The sequence below is a fragment of the Saimiri boliviensis genome, chromosome 12 (genome assembly GCF_048565385.1).
Source record: "Saimiri boliviensis isolate mSaiBol1 chromosome 12, mSaiBol1.pri, whole genome shotgun sequence".
NCBI classification, from domain to species: Eukaryota; Metazoa; Chordata; class Mammalia; order Primates; family Cebidae; genus Saimiri; species Saimiri boliviensis.
The window spans coordinates 101626477-101641706 of record NC_133460.1 but is presented as its reverse complement, the minus strand read 5'-3'; positions in this window follow the sequence as shown (position 1 = coordinate 101641706).

The window sequence follows — 15230 nt, the reverse complement described above, 5'->3', positions numbered from 1 at the left end:
CTCTGTCAGTCCAGGAGGCTCTGGGTCACAGTCTCCGCCCCAGCGCCCCGCCGCGCAGCTCAGTTTACCCCGTCCGACTCTGACGTCATACCCGGAGGGAGCAGGGGCGGGGGTTGGGGCGCCCTGGCCTCCTCCCGCCTGCACCGTCGCTGCACAGGAGGCGCCGCTGCCTCCCTGTCCCTACCTCACCTTGCCGCTCTTCTTCCCCGGCCCCGACCGTGGCCGAGGGCCTTGGGAATCCGGGTCTGGCAGGGGCGCAGAGGGAAAGGGGTCAGGGACCTAGAACGAAGGGTGAAGGGCCTGGGACCAAGGCGAGGCGGCAGGGACCAGGGCTTTCTTCTGGCTCCAAGCAGTGGCCTGAGCTGCTTTGAATAAATCAGGTGGCTCTTTGAGCCTCAGAGTCGCTGAAATGGGCCGTGAGGATGGGAGTGATGGCCCGGGGGTGAGTGCGCCAGGGGTGACAGGTGCTGGGAGCCAGGGACAGGAAGCATGGGATAGTGGGTGCAAAAGGAAGCTTCCTTTTGCACCCACTATCCCATCCCCATCCGGCCTCTGCAGCCTGATGTGGGGGTGCCACTCGGAGGAGCCTCTGATCCTCGGGCACCCTCAAGCTGGTGACATGGAAACAGTGGGAAAGGGGACATCTTTCAGTGTCACCCTTCAGTGGGAATTGGGGAGGTGAAGGTTCCAGGTCTCAGAAAGTGGGAGCAGTGGGTTTGGGCCTCTGGGGCCACCTGAGCAGGGGACCCTGGAGGCTAGGTGAGTGTGCCTGGCCTCAGGAAAAGGGCTACGGGGCAGGCAGCTGGCTTAGGCCCTGTGCCCTGCACTCTCCCCACTCCATGCTGTGCCTGCCTGTCAGGGTGAGAGGTGGTTCCTAGGGCCAGGGATCTGTTTGTGGCTGGTGCAGAGCTGTCATCCTCACCGCCAAGGGCTAAGAGCCTGCCTTTGATTTCTAAGTCTCTTTTATAAGAAAAGGAGAAACAAACAGATGCCCTCTGACATCGCTGGAGCTCTGGGGGCCCTCCAAGAGGACCATGGGAACAGGAGCTGTATTCTTGGAAAGCCACTTAGAATAAACGTTACCCTGTCACAGTCTCTTAGCAGAAGAGTGGCCTTGTTTTATTAATGTTAGCTTGTTGTCAGCAGGACACCACCAAGAACAGCAGTGTGATGTGTGGCTGTCCCTGCCCTCTCCACCCCCCTACTTCCTAGCAGAGACTCCCTGTGCTTCCCATTGCCACCCCACCCCATGTGTGAGAAGAGATGGTTGAATAGGTAAGTAGGTCAGGAACACGGGTCTCCAGGATGTCGTGGGCTGTGTGCAACTTAAATATTAAACAGGGAGAAGAGAAGGAAAATCACTTAGGAGGAGAAAGCAGACGACAGAGAGTCGTTTAAGATGGCAGGAGGGCATCACACTCATGAAGTGCCCCCAGAGTGCTTGCTCTGGAGTTTCAAAACCCAGGGATGCAGACTCTATTCCAGGGACCATGGGGACAGAGAAGCATCATGGTAAAGGGTACCTGCCAGGGTGCCCAGGTCCCAGTCTGCCACTTCCTTGATTGGTGGCCTTGAGCTGGTTATGTATCTTCTTTGTGGTGTAGTTCCGCCGTCTCCGGAATGGGAACACTAACTGCACCTACGGCAAGGTGGTTGTGAGAATTCCATGGGAATGCATAGGCAGCTCTTGGCTCGGTGCCTGGCACAAAGTGAGAGCTCCATAAGCACCAGCCTCTCATTCATGCAGTGAATATGTGTTCTTACTATGTGTCAGGCACTATGGTTAATGCTGGAGAGACAGTAAAAGCCCAGACAAAATCCCTGCCCATGGGCTGCTGACATTCCGACCTGATGGCAGCATCACAGTGGTGAACACTGGAAGGCACACCAAATGCCAGCCCAGCCAGCGGGAGGTAGGTGGCTCCAGGGACAATGCCAGCCCTGCGTTCCCACCTCCCAATCGCTGCCACCGTGTCTAGTGCACCATGGCCTATAACAGGGTCTTCAGACTTCTTGCTGAAACCCACTTTAAAAATGTTTAGCAGTATGTTTGCCTTGCACATTTTCAAGTTGGCATCTAAAATGAGTTTTTTAATCATACAGTGAAATAGGGTATATAGTATTTACTGACCTTTATATATAAAAGTATATCTCTCTTTTAAATATACCCAAAGGAGTTTAAATATAAGAACACAAAACCACCATGATATAATACAATTATAAACAAGTATCCCTTTAACAATCAAGATTTACATTGTGTCCTTTACAACTTTAAAGTATGTTTTCATTCCATTTCCAGCAGAAGTTTTTCCTACCATAATGCTGTTATCATTTAAATTATGTATTCATCACCTTATCTATTACGTGAACTAGAACAAATATGTGAATATGCATTCACTTTTTAAAATTTTCTACACATGGTCATAAAGATGGCCACAATAGACACTGGGAACAATGGAAGGGGAGAGGGAGGGAGTGGGGAAAAGGGTTGAAACAGTAACTCTTGGGTACTGTGCTCACTACCAGCATGACAGGATCAATCATGTTCCAAATGTCAGCATCACTCAATATACCCATGTAACAACCCCACACATGTACCCCTGAATCCAAAACAAAAGTTTAGGCACAGTAACTCATGCCTGTAATTCCAGTACTTTGGGAGGCTGAGGTGGGAGGATCTCTTGAGGCCAGGAGTTCAAGACCAGCCTGGGCCAGATAGTGAGACCCTCTACAAAGAAAATTAAAAATTAGTCAGGCATGGTAGTACACACCTGTGGTCCCAATTACTTGGACCACCGGGGTGGGAGGATCACTTGAGCCCAGGAAGTCCAGGCTGCCGTGAGCCACGATCACACCACTGCACTCTAGCCTGGGCAACAGAGCAAGACTCCGCCTCAAAAATAAATAAATATTTTCTTATGGTCATAAGGCTCTAAAATTCTCTTTAGGATTATGTGATTATAACAATGATTAATGGTATCTAGAAGCTGTACACTGCATTGCACACATCTCCACTGGCAGATTGTAGGAGATCTTGGGTTTTGGGAGGAGGAGGAGAGTAAGTTCTATAGCACAATTCCAGGTAGGTACGTGACAAGCACATGGGTACCACTACATTTTTGGAGGCTTCATTCCCATTCAAGGGTATGAATCAAGTATATCGGAAGTGGATCCCCTTCTGTGTCGGGGGCCCAGGAGCGGGGATGTAGGATGAAGTGGAAAAGTGGAAATAAGTAAAAAGAAACCAAGAAACGGGCACCACAGTCTGCTCAGAACTGGGCAGAGGATCAACTCACCTCTCTGTACATAAGATACCCCACTATTGCCTCCCAGGCCAAACGGATGTGTTGTCTATAAGAGACACTCTTTAAATACAAAGACATAGATCAGTTGAAAGTAAATAGATGGAAAAAATGCAATGCATGTAAACTGTAAGCATAAGAATGCTGAAGTGAGTGCATTAATTTCAGATAAAATAGATTTCAAAAAATTTGAAACAGAATCTCAAAAGGAGCTTTCATTATGATAAAAGGAGTCAATCAACAGGAAGACAGAAAGTCATGATGCGTATGCACCCAATCATAAGGCCCCAAATCTATGAAGCAAAGATGGGCAGAATTAAAGGGAGACATAGACATTTCCATAATCAAAGTGGGGAAACTGACCACCTTTTCTCAACAACTGATAGAACACCTGAACAACAACAAAAAAAATAATCAGACATAGAAGATCAAAACAATAGCAACAGCCACCTTGGCTTAATTGGTATTTATTTAAACTGAACAGTAGCAGACTTCACATTCTTTTCAAGACTACATGAAAAGTCTCCACCAAGATCTGTCTCATTCAGGTGGAAACTTGTTTTTCCCTTGATATCAACTCAATCAGTTGTTCATCATACAGGTAAATAATGAGACTATGAATAGAAAAAGAATGCATTTCATTCTCATGCCTTTCTGAGGTCTTCTGTGTAAGCAACTGCAAAAGAACATTTTCTGTATAAAATTTAACCAAATTGACTGTTCTGACTTTAAGAGGGAATGGCAAGGCAAATGTCAATTTACTTGAAGGATGCCTCACTGACGACCAGTGACATTAGGCCATAGATGCTCTAACTTAATAATGCAATCACTGAATTAACTGGCTTCATGTGGCATTATCTGTAAATGTGGGTCTCCAGGTTTGGCCATTTTAATAGAATTACTAACCTGTCTGAGGACAATTTGCTGTCATTGAAGGCTGCGGAAGAGCCAGCCGGCTATGAAGGGCAGGGTTTCATTTGCTTCATGCCTTGATCCTCTACTCTCACTTGGACTATTACAATCCCCCCCCTCACTCCACTCCATGCCTGCTCTCAGCATCCCCAGGCCTCATACAGTCTACCTTCCTCCCCAGCCAAACAGAGCTGCAAAAACCCAACATGGTCACACCACTTCCTTGTCTAAAACTCTTCAGTGGCCTCTCACTTGGGATAATGTCCAAAGTTTTTCATGTGGCCCCATGGGACATGCCTGGTCCAGCCCTGCCCACCCTTTCCATCTTAATTTGCCACATTTGTCCTTGCTGTCCATCTCAAACCAGATTCCCTTATGATTCTCTGGGCTCTTGCATGACTTCAGGGATCTTTGTGTATCTCCAGGTCCCCGGAATTCCAGCCTGAGAAGCCCTGGCCTGGGAGCTCCTCACCTCCTCTAATACCACGTGGCATGGCCTTCCCTCTTGCCCTCCCTTTCCCCACCCAGCTACACTGGCCTCTTTTCAGTAAGTGCTCTCTGTCTCAGGGCTTTTCCACTCTGTTCCTTCTGCCTGGGGAGCTCTTCTCCCTCTTCATCTGATTGTCTTGTTTTCATTCCTAACCTCTCATCTGCTCATACACCCCATGTTCCCTCCTACCTCAGGGCCTGCATTCAGGCTATTCCTGCTTCCCAAAATGTCCTTCCCACTTCTACCTTCATCTCTTAATACTCCCTTAGCCTTTATGTTCTAGGTCAAAACACAGGTAGGTTGAAAGTAAATGGATGGGAAGGTACTTGTCCCCAGGAAAGCCTTCCCTGATGCCTGAGCCCATGTCCCCTGTGCTGTATTGATAGATCCCTAAACCTTCCAGTCCTGGCATTTCTCACTATAATCATAATTTTACTAAGGTGACTGTCCTTAATGTTGGGCTTCTGGGTCCCTCCCACTGGAAGCTGAGAGAGGTCAGAGTCTTATTCACCCCTGTGTCCCCAGAACCTGGCACAGAGTAAGAGTTCAGTAAATGCTGTGGCTGATCCAAATTCCCTGATCACTTATGCAGCAAGTTTACCACCCAGGTAATTCACCAGCACCATCAGGTGCTCACCACCTGGGAGGCTTGGCCCTCACTGGCTGCCTCCTTGTGGGTCCAGTTATCTGCTGTTGCCCAGTCCAGCTTCCCTGCCTTTACATAAGTGGCTTCCTTCACCAGGAACACCCACTCCCTTTCTTCTACCTGTCCAAGCCCTCACCTCTTCCTACCTGGTTTGACTTGGAAAACCTTTTCTCCATCATCAATTGAGTGACCACAAAACCCATCCAATTTATGATGCAATAAGGGGGTGCTGCCTCTGCTCATTCAAGCTCCAATAATAGAATCATTTATGTCCCCTCCTTCCCCAGCATTCCCTGTGGCCATCCCCCGCAGACCCAACCTCTGCTCATTCCTGATGCTGAGTCTTTGCTTAGGCAGATCACCTTCCTAGAATGCCGTTTCTGTCCCTGACCAGGAGAGCCCATCCAGGAGCAAAATGCCCAGATGTCATCCCATGGTCCCAGCTGTCATCCCATGGTCCCAGCTGTGCCATCAAAGCTGAAGGCCTATGGCATGGCACAGGCATCCTCCAATTCTCCATTGAATGGCTCCTGCTTCCTCTTCATCCCCACTCCTGCCCCTGATGCCACCTCCTACCCCAGCAGCCTCCTTTCTGTGTCACCTGGCATCATGTCACATGCTGTTTGCAGTCTATCTGTTACTCTGCACATCTCCATGAACCACTGCTTTCTTTCAACAAACCCCTCCCCAGTTCAAGAGCCTAAGGTGGCTCCCCGATATCTCACACCTACACTCTCCTGTCTGGCTTCCAAGAGCATCCACAATCCACCCCACCCCACCCCTAATTCCTACCTCTGCTTGAATCACACTGGCCTCTCAATGCCCCAGAAACAGTCATCAGTCATGCTGTTTGCCTCATCGCTCCAATATTCCCAATCCTATTCCTAGTCCAGAGCACAACTCAAGTCCTCTCTGCTGCAGATGTAGAGCCCTACATGGTCATCACAGCTTCCCCAGGCTTCAACCTGTAAGCACAGAAGGCCCTGGTAAAATATTTATTTACCAGTTTCTGCCATGTCTTCTGCATTCCAGTAGGTTCATCTGGGCTTTCTTTTTCTGAATTAGGGAATAGCTCTACTGCCCAGACTGGAGTGCAATGGCATGATCACAACTCACTGCAGTCTTGACCTACTGGGCTCAATTAATTTCATCTGGGCTTTGTATTTGTCTGTTTGTGCTTTTTAAAATGCGGCTGAAAGTTTTAAATTACCTATTTCTGTGAGATGGCACCAGGTGGCACCTATATGCTGCAAGGGATCTTTGAGGCTACTAAGTCTAATGGCTGCCTTTGACACACACGAAAGCAGACCCTGAGAGGGATAGTGTCTTGCCCAGGGTCATACACATATAAGGGCAGGGTGGAGAGAACTGGAGCTCTGCTTCTTGGACCTTGGTGGTTGGGGAGCAGATGATGCCCGACACTGTGGGGGCCGACAGATGGGCGCCCACAGGTGGTCCTTCACAGCAGAGGACATTAGAAGGGACAACAGACTCGGGACACAGCCCTGTGGAGGCTCCCGCAGACCCTGCTTGGAGCTGTGCTGGCCCACTTGCCATGCAGACTGCACACTCAGACATCCGCAGGGCATGAGATTTTAGTGGATAATCAATAGTCCGATAGGGCAGGCTGCAAAGCCCCAAACCTAATTATGTTATTCAGAAACTTGTCTGTAACTAAAAGGTGTCTGAGAAATCACTGTGACCATTGCTGAGGGGGGCAGAGAAATCCAGTCATTATGTCCAATTGGATTTATATTGACTGTTAGCTTGTTGTAGATGTTGTCTCCCTACAAAACTGTTCTTCGGATACCACAGGGACACACACACACACACACACACACACACACACACACACAGAGGTTTTTTTTTTTTTTTTTCTTTTCTAGGAGACTTTTGGGAAGGTTCTGGTTTTCGCTTTTCTCCCAGTTGGCCCAAGATGTGACTGACAGGGTGATTTCCTGAGTCTCCCTTTTGAAGTTCTAGATGTCACAGCCCTAACTCCCCTGGGCAGAGCAGAGCATGCATCGCTTTCAAAAGCAGTGTGGAGGGACTGAATGCCTCCTCCAACTCCAGGCATTTGACAACCCCCACCCCAAATGGGAGAAAACATTTCAGGGTGAGAAACTTTTGAACAATTAGTTAAGACATTTGAATATTGTATTAGTCCGTGTTCATACTGCTGATAAAGACACACCCAGGACTGAGCAATTTACAAAAGAAAGAGGTTTAATTGGACTCACAGGTCCACATGGCTCAGGAAGCCTCACAATCATGGTGGAAGGCAAGGAGGAGCAAGTCACGTCTTACATGGATGGCAGAAGGCAAAGAGAGCAAGCTTGTGCAGGGAAACTCCTATTTTTAAAACCATCAGATGTCATGAGACTTACTCACTATCATAAGAACAGCATGGGAAAGACCTGCCCTGTGATTTAATTATCTCACCAGGACCGTGCCACAACACAAGGGAATTATGGGAGCTACAAGATGCTATTTAAATGGGGAGACAGAGCCAAACCATATCAAATATCAAGTCATTTTTTTTTTCTTGGAGCCTCACTCTGTTACTCAGGCTAGAGTGTGATGGCACAGTCTCGGCTCACCACAACCTGCCTCCCAGGTTCAAGTGATTCTCTTGCCTTAGCCTCCTGAGTAGCCTTCAGAATTGCAATAGGGAAAAACCTAGAAACCTCCAGAATGCCTGCCCATAGGGACCTGCAAAGCTAAGCAATGCCCACCTGCACAGTGGAACACCACATGACCACTGGAGAAAATAAAGTAACTCAGTGTTTACCATGGGAAAATATGGAAGACATATTATTCTTCAGTGAAACTAAAGCTCACAGAACAGCATGTCTGGGGTGATACAATTTAAGTAAACAAATAAATTTCTTCAAAAGGCTGTCATACGTGTGTCCAGGCCAAATGCAAACAGACCAGTTCTGAACGGAAGCTGTTCAACCTGCTGTGATGTTGACAGGAACTAGTTCCAGAGAATAAAAATAGTGGGGAGTGGGGGAGTTTATGAGGGTGAAGACTTTTCACTTCCCACTTGGAAATATATGTCCAGCCAGATTTTTTTGAAGTTTTATTCACAAGTTCTGTGATGGTCAATTTTATGTGTTGACTTGACTGGATGGCAGAAGGCCTGGATGGCTGTCGGAGCACTGTTTCCGGGTGTCTATGAGGTATGTCCAGGGGACATTAGCATGTGAGTCAGTGGACTGAGGGAGGAAGACCTGTCTTCAATGTGGGGGCCACCATCCAATCAGTGGGGGCCTGGCTGGGACAAAGCAGACAGAGGGGCTGGGCTTGGTGGTTCAAGCCTTGTAATCCCAGCACTTTGGGAGGCCAAGGTGGGCAGATCACAAGATCAGGAGATAGAGGCCATCCTGGCTAACATAGTGAAACCCTGTCTCTTCTGAAAATAGAAAAAAATTAGCTGGTCGTGGTGGCACATGCCTATAGTCCCAGCTACTCAGGAGGCTGAGGCAGGAGAAACGCTGAACCCAAGAGGTAGAGATTGCAGTGAGCTGAAATCACAACACTGCACTCCAGCCTGGGTGACAGAGCCAGACTCCATCTCAAAAAAAAAAAAAAAAAAAAAAAAGAATAAAATAAAATAGCCTGGCATGGTGGTGTATGCCTGTAGTCCCAGCTACTCAGGAAGCTAAGTTGGGAGGATTGCTTGAGCCTGGGAGGTTGAGGCTACAGTGAGTTCTGATCATGCCACTGTACTCCAGCCTGGGCAAGAGTAAGACCCCATCTAAAAAAAAAAAAAAAAAAGGCTTTGCGCGCGCGCACACACACACAGAGCTGCGCACAATTACTGCTCATTGAGTTTACTTTTGATAATGTTATCCTTTTCTGGCAAACCACTCCAATAATTTTAAAAATATTTATTGTATAATTGCTTTACTACAGAACTATGTAGATTGCAAATAAGTTTTGCTTTCATTCATTCAAAGGAGTCCAGCATGTGAATGAATGCACAAGATTTTATCTAGTTGCTCTTCCAGTGGACATCTGCATTGTTTGTGTTTGATAAATAATGCCACAGGGAATAATCTCTATAATCACATCTTTTCACACCTATGCAATTATCACTTTGGAAATTCCCAGCGGTGTCACACCTGGATGAAGAGTGAGAAATTTTCCATTGTGGATAGAGCCCATTTCAAAAACCTATTTCTCCATTATTTCATGAGTGTTCTCTTCTAGAGAGCAGCACAGCCCAGTGCCTGGGAGGGTTTGGAGAAATGTTGGCTGGAATTCCTTCCTCCCTTCATTGGCTGTAAGAGCAGGGAGAGTCACCGCCCCTCATCCCCGGAGCTTCAGTGTTTCCTCCACTAAAGAGATGAGAACTCTCACTCCTCCTGCCTCAAGTGGCACGTGAATGGAGAAGCACTGGGAGCCTCACAGCCGTAGGGGTGGTTCCTGCCTTGGATTCATCCTGGCCAGAGTCATGGTCAGCATAGCCTTGAAGCTTCTAGAAGAACACTGGATAAGTAGAAACCGGAGAGTAGAATTCTCCTCCACTACCTCTTGTCTCTCCTTTCCCACCCAGTCATGTATCCAATCCCACAACCTGCCAGAGGTATGCAAAAGAACCCCCAGGGAGGCTGTTCAGGGTGTCTCACAGGCTCAGCTCCTGGCCCTGAACAGCCCCATTTCCCTAGAAAATAACTTTTGTTCCATTTTAAAAATCAGTCTTAGCTGGGTGTAGTGGTCCCTGTCTGTGGTTCCAGATATTCAGAAGGCTGAGGCAGGAAGATTGCTTGAACCCAGCAGTTCATAGCCATCCTGAGCAACATAATGAGACTCCATTTCTTTAAAAAAGAAAGGGGGGAAGGGTTTGTTTATCTTTGTGTGTTTATTTTTTGTTTTGTTTTGTTTTGTTTTTTGAGACAGAGTCTTGCTCAGTTGCCCAGACTGGAGTGCAGTGGCATGATCTCGGCTCACCACAACCTCTGCCTCCTGGATTTAAGTGCTTCTCCTGCCTCAGCCTCCTAAGTAGCTGGGATTACAGGCATGCACCACCACACCCAGTTAATTTTTGTATTTTTAGTAGATATGGGGTTTCACTATGTTGGCCAGGCTGGTCTTGAACTCCTGACCTCGTGATCAGCCCACCTTGGCCTCCCAAAGTGCTGGAATTACAGGCGTGAGCCACCACACCCAGCTGGTCCCACCTCTTAATACCATTAAAATGGCAATTAAATTTCAACATGATTTTGGACATTCGAACCATAGTACTCCTCAAAGCGGCTGGTGGCCAAGTGGCTGCTCATTCTAGGCACATGATGGGATAGGGAGCTTGGCAAAGACTCTCTCTGAGCACACATTAGGCTGGCCCCTCTGAGTCCTCTTTCTGACTAGGTCTCACCCTGGGGCCCTGTCTTCAGCCTCCCAAGTTCAGTTGTAGCAAGAATTCTATTAGGTCAGTTTATTTCAAGTCTCTCTCCACTCTTGTTATCTGATCTCCCTGACTTCAGCAAGATCCTGAATCCCCAGCCGTGTTCACTATATTCTGAATTGAGCTTGATCTTACTCCCCTATTTGATAGTCTTGACACCTATCAGAATAATCCAGAATAAAGTCTTCCTTGCTGTTTGAACAAGGGTCAGAATAACTTTCGCATTCGTTAACGCACTGTATTCTTTACCAAGAAAGCCTTGCTACCAAGAAAACTGCCTGCAGCACCAAGCAGTGTGCTTGGGGATGTAACTGACTGATGTTCAGGCGCAAGCCCTTATCCTGTTGAGGATGGGAAACAGTTGCACTCTCATTAATCTGGCCCCCAGGGCATACTTTTCCTTTTGGATAGTTTGAAACCTACAGTGGGGAGAGAGGGCTGAGGGTGTGAGCAGGGGAAGAGATGCTTTTTCACAGGAGCACTCCATGTGGAGTGGAGAAGACCCTCTCCAACACACCCTCGAAGTCTGGCCAGAGTACAACTGCTGGGTGCCAACCAACCTAGGCCTCTGATCCTTGCACTCATGGAAGGATCCCCAGGCAGCAGGTGGGGATGTCAACAGGTGGGGAAGGAGCATCTCCAGTCCCTCTAACTTCTAGGAAGTCTGAGTCTCTGTCAGCAAATCTTAGCTTAGGGCCTACTGTGTGCTAGCCTCGATGCCTGTCGCTATGGGCACCGATAGTGCAGGCCATGGCCCTGCCCATATGGGGTTGACACTCTAGCCAGGCAAAGATGATGGACAAGGGTCAATGGCATGTGCAGCTAAGGCAGCAAGAATGGTTTTATTTTTATTGTTTTGAGATGGAGCCTCACTCTGTCACCCAAGCTAGAGGGCAGTGGCATGATCTCGACTCATTGCAGCCTCTGCCTCCCAGGTTCAAGCGATTCTCCTGCCTCAGACTCCCAAGTAGCTGGGATTACAGGCATGTGCCACCACACCCGGCTAATTTTTGTATCACTAGTAGAGATGGGGTTTCACCATGTTTGCCAGGCTAGTCTCAAACCCCTGACCTCAGGTGATCCACCCTCTTCAGCCTCCCAAAATGCTGGGAATACAGGCATAAGCCATCACACCTGACCAAGAACAAACACTTATTTCTGAAAAGAGGCAACAGTAACACAGCAATGACAGGCATATCCATTGCACAATGTAAGGAGTTCGGCCCCTTCTTGGTATGACTGCAGCTGAAACCAAGGGTCACCTGAAGACTGCACAGTGCATGTGACATGTGGTCAAGCAGGAGCCAAGCTCTGGAGACAGACTCCTCATGTGGATCCCTTTCTGGTTCTAGCACTTACTAAGTGACTGCAGGCAAGTCACTTCACCTCCTGGCCCTGGGGATCATAATGGCACCTTCCTTGGCTCTTTTGTGATTAAAGGATGTAAGGACTGTAGCAGAGAGACTGGCACAGAGAGAGCGCTGCTCTGACTCGCCTCCTCTCCCCTACAGGCCTTTTCCCAGGAGAATGGTGAGGACTTTCAGGTTCAGACCCAGGCTCAGCTTTCCAGCACAGCACCAGGCGCTCTGGAAGGCCTTCTGTACCCTGAAGTCATGCCACATAATTTAGGCTCATTTTGAGCCATCTGCTGCTCATGTGTTCATTTTGTTGATCACCTGTTACGTGCCAGGAGTTGTGCTAGGCTCTGAGGTCGCAGTGGTGAGTCAGTCATCCTGTCTTATGGAACTCACACTGCTTGGGGACTGGACACTCATCACATGCAATTAGAGCCAGAAAAATCCCTCGTTCAAGTACACAGAGCTCTGCCATACTCTGGGGGCAAGAGAGAGGCCTCCATGTCCGGGGGCGGTGGGGGGGGTGGTCATCACCTGGCAGGGGTGGGTGAGTTGGAGCTGAAGAGGGAGAAACAGAACTCACAAAAAAGCACTCAGGTTCAAAGAAGATGGGAGGGGATGCAAAGGAGGAACTTTGTGGCCTCGGATTCTGAGCAAAATGGGGCAGGCATCTTCAGGCCTCCTGAAGGCCGGGGGCATCGGTGCCCACCCACCCCAGAAGGCCAGGAAGAGCCTCCTTGCATGCAGTGAGCCCAGCTGTCCAGGCCCCTGAAAGGCCATCTGTGTGTGGTCCTCATCGTCGGCAGGGCTTCCTCCATGATTCTGGAGAATGGAGGACATTCACCTTTTAGATGGGCAAGTTACAGAGGGCATGAAGGGCCGTGTGGAATGCAGTGGGAGACACAGCCGCAGCTCCCAAGGTGCTGTGATCTCTGGGTGGGCCCCGTGATGGCAAGAAAAGAAAATAAAATTTCAGCAGCCCCACATGGTACGCAGCTTCAGCAGCTCAGCGGGTTTTGTTCCAGGCTGCTCTGCAGCCCTGAAGCTTTCCATGCTCTTTCCATGAATTTGACCTTCAGGGAGAGAAGGAAGCACGTCTCAAAGAAACAAATACGAGGCTCAGCCTAGGGGAGAGTGACAGCTGGGACCTGAAGCAGGCCCAGGGCCCCACAGACGTCCAATTTGGCTGTGTCAGTAAGAGCTTTGCCGAAGTTTTCAAAACAAAAGATAGTCCAGAAAATGCAGGGTCCCCAACCCACTTCTTGTTTCGCTGCCCAGACAGTATATGCGGCTTTTGGAAAAGAGTCAGGATGCCTTTGTCATCAGGGCCTGGTGTCCCTCAGTCACCTGTTGAAAAGGAAGGAGGGAGGGAAAGGCAGCAGAGGGCCCGCCCAGCAGGCCTCTCCCACCTGCATTTCAGGAAAAAATGCGGGAAAGGCCCAAGGCAAGAGGCGGGGCCAGGGAATAGGAAAGATCCACAGTGCCTCGCCTCATATCCCTTCACTGAGCATCACTCCTGGAGAACAGGCAACCCAGGGAGAGAGAGGAGAGAGAGAGAGAGAGAGGCAGAGAGAGAGAGAGAGGCAGAGAGAGAGGCAGAGAGGCAGAGAGAGAGAGAGAGGCAGAGAGAGAGAGGCAGAGAGAGAGAGAGGCAGAGAGAGAGAGGCAGAGAGAGAGAGAGAGAGGCAGAGAGAGAGAGAGAGGCAGAGAGAGAGAAGCAGAGAGAGAGAGGCAGAGAGAGAGAGAGAGGCAGAGAGAGAGAAGCAGAGAGAGAGAGGCAGAGAGAGAGAGGCAGAGAGAGAGAGAGAGACAGAGAGAGAGAACAGTACTCCAAGTCACCAGATGGTGGGTGCATCAAGGGCAGGGGCATTGCAGAAAAGGTTACCGTCCTACCTAGAACCAGTTCAGTCTGGAGACTCCCACCCAGGTGGGCTGAAGGTATGGAGAGGCAGAGACCCAGCTAGCCAACAGAGTGGATCTATCCTGGGGACCAACAGCCTAAGGGCCTGCAGGGCTTGCAGCTCTCCAGGACTGAAGACCCAGAGCAGACTCTCATCCACGCATTTATTTGCTCCTTGACAGGTGATTAATACACAGGTGTTCTACATATACACGTAACTCAAGAATATACCAAGTAAGCAGCTGTAACCTGCCGACGACTGATTACAAACTACAAGGTACCCTCCACAAAGGAGCCATGGGGGAAGGGTAAACAATGTTTCTCAACACCACACCGAAGCCTGCTGGCCCCGGAAGAGCTCCGGGAGGAAGGGATGATGGTGAGGCCTTGAGGCCCAGGTAGGAACTGGAGTGTGAGAAGGCAGATGCTGTTGGAAACAAAGCCCTTTATTGCCTCTGTGAGAAACATGGCAGGATTTGCTCTCTTGTTGTGTTACCTAAAGCTAAGGCAGACATCAATCATCTCAGGGAGGTTCATATCCTAAACGCAACTGACCTGGTCCTGTATCTCAGCCCCTGTGTTGTGGCCTAACAGCCCAGAGAACCTGCAGTCCCCTGAGCTGGCAACATCACAGAACATTCCACCTGGAAAAACTTTAGAGAATCCTTGGCCAGTGGTGTTCAGTTCTGCCTCACACTTTGTCTTTAATGATGGATTTCTTTTTTCAAACAAAATGCTACAGGAAACCAAATACAAAGCAGACCAAAGCAAAGCTACTCAGACCAAATCAGGAATAGGAGATTCCAATCTGCACATGGGTTTCAGAAAATGCCACATGAAAACGCCAGGGCTACTTCCGCTGGCTTGTCCACTGGAGAAACTGAGTCACAGAGGGACAGTCCTGACCACAAGCTATGAGAGAGCAAAGACCTGGTAGCACACTGAATCCCCAGCACCCACCTTAGTCGGTCCCAGCACATTATAGATGCTCAATAAATATTTGCTGGACAGATACATATTTGTTGGATCAACATATATATTTTTAGGTAAATATTTGTTGGAAGGACACACAGGCAATGCTGACAGCCTTTGCATGGTCATCTCTGCTTTTCTACAAATGCAATCACTTTTCGAAGAGACTAAAGGAGGAACTTGCCTCTGAGACAGGGTCCATAATTGCCTATGTTTTGAACACACAGCATTTGAAAGGTT